The sequence below is a fragment of the Amia ocellicauda genome, chromosome 2 (genome assembly GCF_036373705.1).
Source record: "Amia ocellicauda isolate fAmiCal2 chromosome 2, fAmiCal2.hap1, whole genome shotgun sequence".
Classification (NCBI taxonomy): domain Eukaryota; kingdom Metazoa; phylum Chordata; class Actinopteri; order Amiiformes; family Amiidae; genus Amia; species Amia ocellicauda.
In genome coordinates, this window is record NC_089851.1 from 57,581,449 (window position 1) to 57,591,710 (window position 10,262).

Below are 10,262 nucleotides of genomic sequence, written 5' to 3' on the forward strand. Positions count from 1 at the left end.
ACAATTTCACACTTCGCTGCTTACATGGATGTTCTCAGCCACTGATAGTCTCATCTGGGGTGGGAAGACCCAGAGTGATTGTTGGCATCAGTGGTCAATATTATATATTTACATCCAGACTGTGCTGTAAAGCATGAAAAAAGCACTGGTTTGCTGACAATCCACAATGGCTGGAAAAACTTTCTCTGAGGTATACCAACATTTTACTGATTGTCTGATACAGAAGCATCAATGTCAAGAGTCAGTCATCAACAAGTTTACACAGGGCACATTTGGGCAAGTAATGAGATCTGACCACACCAGGAAAGTTGCCAGAAAAATTAAGTTGACATCTGACACCATGTCATCCTACGCTGTTATGAATGAGAATTGGATGATCCTTTCCTGGGTGATGGTGCAGTTGGAATGCAGATTAGCGAACAGATATGAAGGTGCTGGTGTAGAAAAGGCCCAATACCAGTGGGTAGATAGGTGAGTTTCTTTTAAACAATGGTATATATATCTGTGTATATATTCTTAAACTATTACTTTTTTCAATTGTCTTATTAAATTTGTGAGAGATAGAAACATTATCCCCATAACTCAGGTCATACCAGGCAGGTCACCTTTATAAAAAAAGTTAAAATAACGAATTGATATCTGACTAACGGCCAGATTAAATCAAAACTTTGACCCACCCGCTAATAGCAAACTACAAACCTGTACATCATAGTGGTTACATTTATGATTAGAAGAAAATGGCATCTTACTAAAAATGAAGCTGCAACTGAGTACAGTTCTGTAGTTTTCTATTAGCGGGTGGGTCAAAGTTTAGATTTAATCCCAGCCTAATTGTGCTGTACATAAATAGTAATGCATCTTAAAGCAAGGGTGAAAAACACCTCTTTATCACATACAGTGAGGGAAAAAACTATTTGATCCCCTGCTGATTTTGTACGTTTGCCCACTGACAAAGAAATGATCAGTCTATAATTTTAATGGTAGGTGTATTTTAACAGTGAGAGACAGAATAACAACAAAAAAATCCAGAAAAACGCATTTCAAAAAAGTTATAAATTGATTTGCATGTTAATGAGGGAAATAAGTATTTGATCCCCTATCAATCAGCAAGATTTCTGGCTCCCAGGTGTCTTTTATACAGGTAACGAGCTGAGATTAGGAGCACTCTCTTAAAGGGAGTGCTCCTAATCTCAGTTTGTTACCTGTATAAAAGACAACTGTCCACAGACTCAATCAATCAATCAGATTCCAAACTCTCCACCATGGCCAAGACCAAAGAGCTGTCCAAGGATGTCAGGGACAAGATTGTAGACCTACACAAGGCTGGAATGGGCTACAAGACCATCGCCAAGCAGCTTGGTGAGAAGGTGACAACAGTTGGTGTGATTATTCGCAAATGGAAGAAACACAAAATAACTGTCAGTCTCCCTCAGTCTGGGGCTCCATGCCAGATCTCACCTCGTGGAGTTTCAATGATCATGAGAACGGTGAGGAATCAGCCCAGAACTACATGGGAGGATCTTGTTAATGATCTCAAGGCAGCTGGGACCATAGTCACCAAGAAAACAATTGGTAACGCACTACACCGTGAAATCCTGCAGCGCCCGCAAGGTCCCCCTGCTCAAGAAAGCACATGTACAGGCCCGTCTGAAGTTTGCCAATGAACATCTGAATGATTCAGAGGAGAACTGTGTGAAAGTGTTGTGGTCAGATGAGACCAAAATTGAGCTCTTTGGCATCAACTCAATTTGCTATGTTTGGAGGAGGAGGAATGACCCCAAGAACACCATCCCCACCGTCAAACATGGAGGTGTAAACATTATGCTTTGGGGGTGTTTTTCTGCTAAGGGGACTGGACAACTGCACCGCATTAAAGGGACGATGGACAGGGCCATGTACTGTCAAATCTTGGGTGAGAACCTCCTTCCCTCAGCCAGGGCATTGTAAATGGGTCGTGGATGGGTATTCCAGCATGGCAATAAAATATTCTAATAATATTTTAAAAGTGCCTCAAAGCTAACCATATTGTGATCACAATTTGCCATTGGTTCTCTAACTACTGTCCCCCTGACTCTGTCTTGGTTATTTGAAAAGATCAAGTCAATACATGCACTCTCCCCAGTTGGTTCAATAACAAACTGAGTTAGAAAGCAGTCATTTACCATCTCAACCATTTCGATTTCTGCTTCTGTAGTCCCCACTGGGCTTTCCCAGTCTAAGTTTGGGAAATTGAAATCCCATTATAACAGCCACATCCTTGCTACATGCAGTCCTGATTACACTGTACAATGCAACATCTTGCTGAATATCTGAGTTTGGTGGCCTGTAACACACTCCTACCACTAATCCTCCAGATCTCTTGTTCAAAAGTTTCACCCACAAAGATTCTGTTCCATTACTGGGATCTAATATGAGTTCTTCTGCCTCAATGTCATTTTTGACATATAATGCTACCCCACCCCCTCTTAGATTTTGCCTGTCTCTCCTAAACTGTGTGTATCCTTCCAACTTGTATTCATCCCCATCATTTTCTGTAAGCCATGTTTCTGTCACTCCTACAACATCATAGTCACATGCCAGCACTGTGGCTTCCAAGTCTAACATCTTGTTCCTTATACTCCTGGCATTGATGTACAAACATTTCAGGACTTTCCTACTAGTGGGTTCCCTTTGTTTTCTTTCCTTAGAGGAACATCTCCCATTGTCATAGCTCCCTGTCCCCCTGGTTCCTAGTTTAAATGATTCTCAATTTCACTGCACATACGCTCTCCCAATGCATTAGCCCCCCTTCTGTTTAGATGTAGACTGTCCATTTTGTACAGGTCCCATCTATCCCAGAAGAAAGACCAATGCTCTATAAACCTAAACCCCTCTTCCCTACACCAAGCTTTCAACCATGTGTTAAACTTTCTAATCTCTGCCTGTCTCCCTGGCCTGGCACGTGGTAACGGAAGTATTTCAGAGAAAACTACTGTGGAGGTTCTGCTGTTTAGTTTTGTTCCTAACTCTTTAAATTTGTCTTGCAGAACCTCTGTCCTACCTTTTCCTATGTCATTGGTTCCAATGTAGACCATGACCAGTGGATTCCCTCCGGCTTTGGCCAGTAGCCCGTCTACTAGTTTAGGGAGATCTGCAACCTGAGCACCAGGCAGGCAAGATACCATGCGGGTCTCCTTGTCACTAGAACACACTGTGTGATCTACACCGCAAGAATTGAGTCTCCTACTAGAACTACCTCCCTCTTCTGGGGGGGAGTGTGCACCATGGTGCTCTGGTGCTCAACTGCCCCCAGATCACCCTCTGAGCTGTCACTGTCCAACTCTGTGTCCAGCAGTTGGAACCTGTTGAGCAATTCTAGCTCTTGGGGTGTCTCTAGGTGTTGTGCATGCCCTTTTCTGTGGTTACGACCTACTGTAACCCAGCAGTTCTCTACACTGTCCTGCTCTAAGGTCTCAACTCTCCTAGGTTTTGTAGTGCACACCATCTCTCTCATGGGCTGATTGACCAATTCTTCTATATCCCTAATACAGCACAGATCGACAAGCTGAGCCTCAAGATCACAAACCTTGATCTCTAGGATTTCAACCTGTTGACAACGTTCACAAATGAAACTTTCTTGGATGAGTTCATGCAGGAAGGCAATCATTCTGCAAATCTGACACTGTAGTGGCCACATGCTTCTAAATGTTAGTTTTTTTGTTTTTTTTTGTCTCTTGGTTCCAATTGCCTAGTCAACTGCCTACATTTTGTCAGTGAGAAACAGCTGTTTAAGTAGCTTTTGTCTACCTACCCCCAATTCACACCTAACAGGCCACACCTGGCTCCTCCTGCAACAGAAAAGGTTGTGTGTGTGTGTGTATACATTTCAGCGAGAAAGTGAATTTAAATACATTTTTTTATTTGTTTGTTTAACAAAAGACTGGTGTAGGAATTCCTCTCCTGAGCCCCGGTGAAGCTGCCCAGATGTCTGATGAAGATGAAGGTGTCAGCACTGCTGATGAGTCTGACAATGATGACGAGGACCCTGACCATGGCAGTGAGGATGAAAACAGCACCTCTGACATTGACGGGGGAGTTGGGCAATCAGCAGAAAGAGAGGTAACTATAAAGGCCCTAGAACCTTCTATAGTCATGTGCTTATTTACTTAGAGACTCATTTCAGTTTTAAGTGTTATTTTCTTTTCTCTTCATTAGAATAATGGTGGCCCTGACACCAGTGACATTGATTCCTCTGCCGGCTCTTTAAGACCCAGAACAAGACTGACCATTGCATGCTTCTGTTCTTGCCTTGCTAGAACCCACAAGAGTTTTGATTCAGACAGTGAAGGTGGGAGATATAATTGTAAATACCAGGATGAGCATGTTAGACTGGTGATGAGACATACTGTAAAGGCCAGTGTCGCCCTTGTGTTAAAACATTGTATAGGCCGTGAATTAGTTGATAAATGTGAAGCCTGTCTGATAGGAGACCCCAGCCAACTACATCACATCTGTCTAACTTTAGATCATGAGCAAGGTAGTGTCTGGAGTAGTGTAGCTCTTATATGCGACAAAATAAGTGTCACAAGTTTGCTAAACGTTTTGTTATGTGTTGCTCGTACCCTACGTGGAATGAGTATAAACAAGCAGACTGAGAAAGAAGTGAAAACTCTTTTGCATAGCCTAGAAACATGCGCTCTACCTTCAAGATGGTTTAGTGACTTGTTAGAAAGTGTGGATGAGAAAGTAATGCAAATAGATAGTCTTATCATGTGTTTACAAACATAAATAAAATACTGTTTGTGTCTGCTCTGCTTTTCTGTATAATAAGACATTACGTTTTAATTCCTATATTTTTTCAGAGAAAGAAAGCCCTGGGGACCTTGGAATTACGTTTACGTATGTTTGAGGAATCTTGTCATCCTCACTCTAATAGCTTGCAAGATTGGTGATTTGTATGATACTGGTAATTCTGATGTGAAATCTCTAGTTGAGGATGTTGAGAAAACAGTGGAGGCACTTCCCAATGTGCTCAAGAGAATGCTGTATAAAGAGTCACCGCCTGGTGAATCTGCTTTTACAGCTGTCCAAAACGTTCTGCAGAGTTCTTTTGGAAATACTATTCCTATCATGACCAAACCCAATTTCTACACTGTGCTAGACAGAATAGCCATGATCAGTGTCACAGCCCTTGCCATTAAACAAGTAGAGGGAGTTGCTAGTGCAGTACAATTCAGTTGTTTCTTCCTGGCTGCTGTAGGTGTTCGGGAGGCGGGGTCATTGGTCACCTGTGTCAGTATCTAATCTCACTGTCTACATCTGACCTGATGCCTTGTTATCATGTTTTAGAACTGTCACAATAAAATACTGACATTGATGCATATTTTACCGAGTGTCATTTTTTGAATGTCTATACCTTTCTTTTTCTTTTATTTTGCTAACACTGTACCATCCCAAACCTAATCATAAAATATATAACATAAAAACATCACACTCACATCACTAAACACAGTTTAAAATACTTTTTATTAAAACTTTTTTTTATTTTATATTGCCAACACCATATCATACCAAACCTAGTCATAAAACATATAACCTAAAACAAATAATAATACGTTTAACTGTTGTCAAGATGACCTGTGCCCTTTCCAAAATTACTGTCAGCCTAACAAGATGGCGGTCATCCTAACAAGATGGCTGAATAGAGAGGGTCAAAGGGTAAACTCGGGGGGTGGTAGGAAGGAGGAGATGGTTCCGGTTCAAAGGTTAACCGGGGGTAAGGAGGGGGCTTTGTGGCCCATGGGGCATCTGGGTAAGGAGGGGGCTTCCTGGCCCATGGGACATCTGGGTGAGGAGGGGCTTCCTGGCCCATGAGGCATCTGGGTGAGGAGGGGCTTCCGGCTGTCACTTTGACATAAGCTGCCATTATCACTACTGAACAGATTGTTCAATAAATCATGGACAGCAGCAGCAGTAACTAATATGACTAAAACATGTTTGGTTTCTACGGATGGTTCATCAGCAGGGAAAACTCAGGTTCTTTTACTGTTCCACAAAAGTGTTCAAATTGTATGGGTCTGAAGGTCTGACTGATTCAGGAATGCCTTTTGAGCAGTTTATTACAACCATGTATTTCCAGAGGGTGCTTGATGCCACAAAACAAAGAGTAGTGCAGAAGAATGAAAAGAAGAGGAAGCAGCCTGAACCCCACCCTGCTGGCTGACTGTGCCGCTTCTGCCAGCTACAATTACAACAGGGGCCAAACAGACCCCACGTCCATACAATGTTACCAGGAGCGCCTGGAAAATACATATACTGTCCGACCAAGGTGTCTGAACATTACAAAAATCTGGGCATGACACAGGAGATAACATGGACAGAAATGCAATCCTCAGAGAGAGATTGGCAGAGAGAGAAAGGAAAATAAAATGGTTTGTCTTCCAGCAATAGCTGTAATACCTTGCATTTGTCCACATTGAATTTCATCTGCTAGGTGTCGGCACACAACTGAATATTATCTAAGTCCCTTTGAATAACCTGTGCTGCCGAGATTGTATCTGCTGAGCCACCTATTTTACTATCATCTACAAATTTGACAAGTTTGCTAACTATCCCAGAGTCTAGATCATTAATATAGATTAGAAAAAGCAAAGGCCCTAGTACTGATCCCTGTGGAACTCCACTAACAACCTCACTCCAGTTAGAAGCAACTCCTCTAATCGACACCCTCTGCTTCCTATACATCAACCAGTTCATAATCCATCTACTTTCATTACCCTGAATGCCTACAGCTTCCAATCTGACGTGTGAACAGAGAGCTCCTGCGATATTTCAATTTTTTTCAGCAAACGTTATTTTCTTGTTTTTATTTTAAGCGATGAACTGCAGTATATTATGTGTATTATTGTTTTAAAACCATGTCTAAACAAAAAGGCAAGAAGGGGCCAGCGATGGAGGCGACTCAACCCGATTCGGATTCAGGCATGACTGGGGCTGGCAATCCCTCACCAGAAAGTGGCGGAGACCTGGCCTTTCTTGTCGCAGCGGTGAGCAAAATACAGAGCTCCATAGAATCGTTTTGATCTGAAATGCGTGAGGCTATTGCTACTCTTAAGGGCACTCGTATGGCAGCCGACTGCAGGAGGTAGAGAGGTCTCTGAGCGACATATCTGACAGGGTGACGGAAGCCTCTTGCAGCGGCCTTTCTGCAGAGAATGAGATGCTCAAATGGAAAGTAAAGGATTTAGGTGGAAGGGGACGGAGGAACAACCTGTGTGTTGTTGGTGTAGTGAAAGGAGTGGAGGGTCATGATCCTACTACTTTCCTGTCGTAGTTCTTTGTTGATATCATTGGGAAGAATAAGTCAGACTCCCTGCCTGTTCTGGATCGTGCTCACCGATCGATAATGCCAAGACCTAGGGAAGGAGACAGGCCCCGTCCCATTATTCTTAGGGTGCACTACTTCCAGGTTAAGGAGTAGATTCAACGGCTATCGAGAGAGCTATCGAAGGGAGATTATGACCACTGACAGGTGAAGTGATTAACACTGATAATCTAGTTATCATGGCACCTGTCAGTGGGTGGGATATATTAGGCAGCAAGTGAACATTTTGTCCTCAAAGTTGATGTGTTAGAAGCAGGAAAAATGGGCAAGCATAAGGATCTGAGCGACTTTGACAAGGGCCAAATTGGCTAGACGACTGGGTCAGAGCATCTCCAAAACAGCAGCTCATGTGGGGTGTTCCTGGTCTGCAGTGGTCAGTACCTATCAAAAGTGGTCCTAGGAAGGAAAAGTAGTGAACCGGCGACAGGGTTATGGGTCAGCCAATGCTCATTGAAGCACATGGGGAGCGAAGGCTGGCCTGTGTGGTCCAATCCAACAGATGAGCTACTGTAGCTCAAATTGCTGAAAAAGTTAATTCTGGTTCTGATAGAAAGGTGTTACATATTGATTACTTTTAGACAATAAGCTACTCCCTTCTGTTAACTCTTGCATTTATGATAGTATAGTAATATCTGATCAAGCCCCTTTTGAATTAACGCTTCTATAATCAATCTCCACCTTGGGGTCCTTGGCAATTTAATTCTCAATTTAATTCCCTATTATAAGTTTATTATTTTGCAGATAGGTCTGTTCCTACATATCAACACTATCCCAGTCATCTCCAATTCCACAGTATGGGAGACCCTGAGAATTTACCTGCATGGAAAAATAATTTCATACGTTGCTCAAACTAATAAACAGCAATCACCTGACCTCTATAAGGATCGATTAACTCTGCAGACTGAATTCAAATTCTTGTCTATCAAGCAGGCTGAACATCTACTATATAAGTCCTGCCATACTATGTATGAACATGGGGACAAAGCAAGTAAAATCCTGGCTCATCAATTGCGTCAGTCTGTAGCTGCCAATTTAATTACTGAGATTCGCACGCATACTGGCTCAACCACTGTGGATCAGCAAGAAATACATGGATTTAGGGTCTTTTATTCCACTCTATACACTTCTGATTTCCCTTCTGTACAATTCTTTTTTTGATAACTTAGATATTCCTGCAATGAATCCTGAATCTAAAGCAAGCTTAAAACAGCCTCTTTCTCTTGAAGAGGGCAATTCAGTCAATGCAGAGTGGTAAGTCTCCAGGTCCAGACTGGTTTCCAGTGGAATTTTATTAAAAAATCTGCCCTCAACTTGCCCCTTTGCTCAGTTCTGCATTTTTAAAATCCTTCACTTCTTTGTCCCTACCTCCAACCTATGTCAAGCATCTATTTAATTGTTATTAAAAAAGGACAAGAACCCCTTGAACTGTGCTTTGTATCATCCCATCTCCCCTCTTAACACAAATGTAAATATCCTTGCCAAGACTTTGGCACATCGCCTTGAGGCAGTCCTACCTTCAGTAATCTCGCTTGACCAAACAGGGTTAATACATTGATTAATGATGTGTGTGTTATATATACTTACACCTGGAAAAGCAAAGTATATCACTAAGGGGCAAATAGCAGCAATTCGTTTTTACTAATGCACCTGACCGAGTATGTCAATTTTTTCGGGTATAGCTCACACAGGAAACTTCTCATGTTCATCCTTTCAACGTTACAGCAAAGACCAAGCGATTCTGCACAGTTCAGTATATAACATGTCACCATAAATTACGATTTCACTGAGAGAGAAGAGGACACCCCTCGAGTGAAGTCATTCACTCGTGGTGGCACTCGATTTCAGTTTGAAATGACTTTATATTCAAATTATATTTTTAGTTTCGCTTTAATTTTCTATTGTACTTCTTCCCTGTTTCTCTACAGCTTAAACAATCCCTCAATATAAACACATCTCAGTTCACAGTATTTGTATTTGCATGCAGAAGTCTTTGTGTGTTTGAACGAATACTTTCCACTCTAATACTGTACTGTTGCAAGTGACTGATTGTGACTTAGGGCAGGATTAAATCAAAAATGTTTGCGCTGCGAGTCGCTTGCAGAAGCATTAGCAGCATGACTGCGAGTGGAAATTGCGCTGCTAAACTATCGTGGTATTAAATCTGACCCCATTTGCGCCGCAAAACGACCTTCTCTCAGCTCCTTTCTGGCACAATGAGAGAGAATAAAACACAACTTTCACACAGCCGCTACTACAACACTACACCACTATACTCAGTCGCGCTTTCATGTTTAGTTAGATTCTACTCTCGTCTAATTTTTAAAGTAACTCCCATGATGTACAGTTGTGTAGTTTGCTATTAGCGGCTGGTTAAAGTTGTAGTTAATCCCGCCCAACAATACATTGGGAGTGGTTACATTTTCGCTGCATTAAATCAAGAAAATATCTGCGAGAAAACACCCTGAAAATGCTCTCGCAGTCTAAAGCCTCTCGCGGTTAAGGCACAGTGAAGAGAAAGCGCAGCTCCGGCTTTATTCACAGTGCGGCTCTGTGTCAGTGAAATAACTGTGTACAATGCGATAATAATACATTAGATGTTGCGCCCAACATCTACATAAACGAAATGTTGCTTATTATTCGTGCACATAGAGAAAATATATATTTATATTGTTTTGTTCAGCAATGTGTCCGTGTTCGTTTTGTTTCGTTTTGGTTTCATTACTTGTTTATTCTGCTCTTGCTTTCTTCCTTTCATGTCTTAACAATTGATTCCTTCTTATCAGATCTTTCATGGGAAAAGTGCTACTATCAAGTGTATATACACTATCAAGTGTATATTACACCTCACTCGTACTCACTACAATGATGTATATTAAGCCTATACCCTATGTTACGGGGG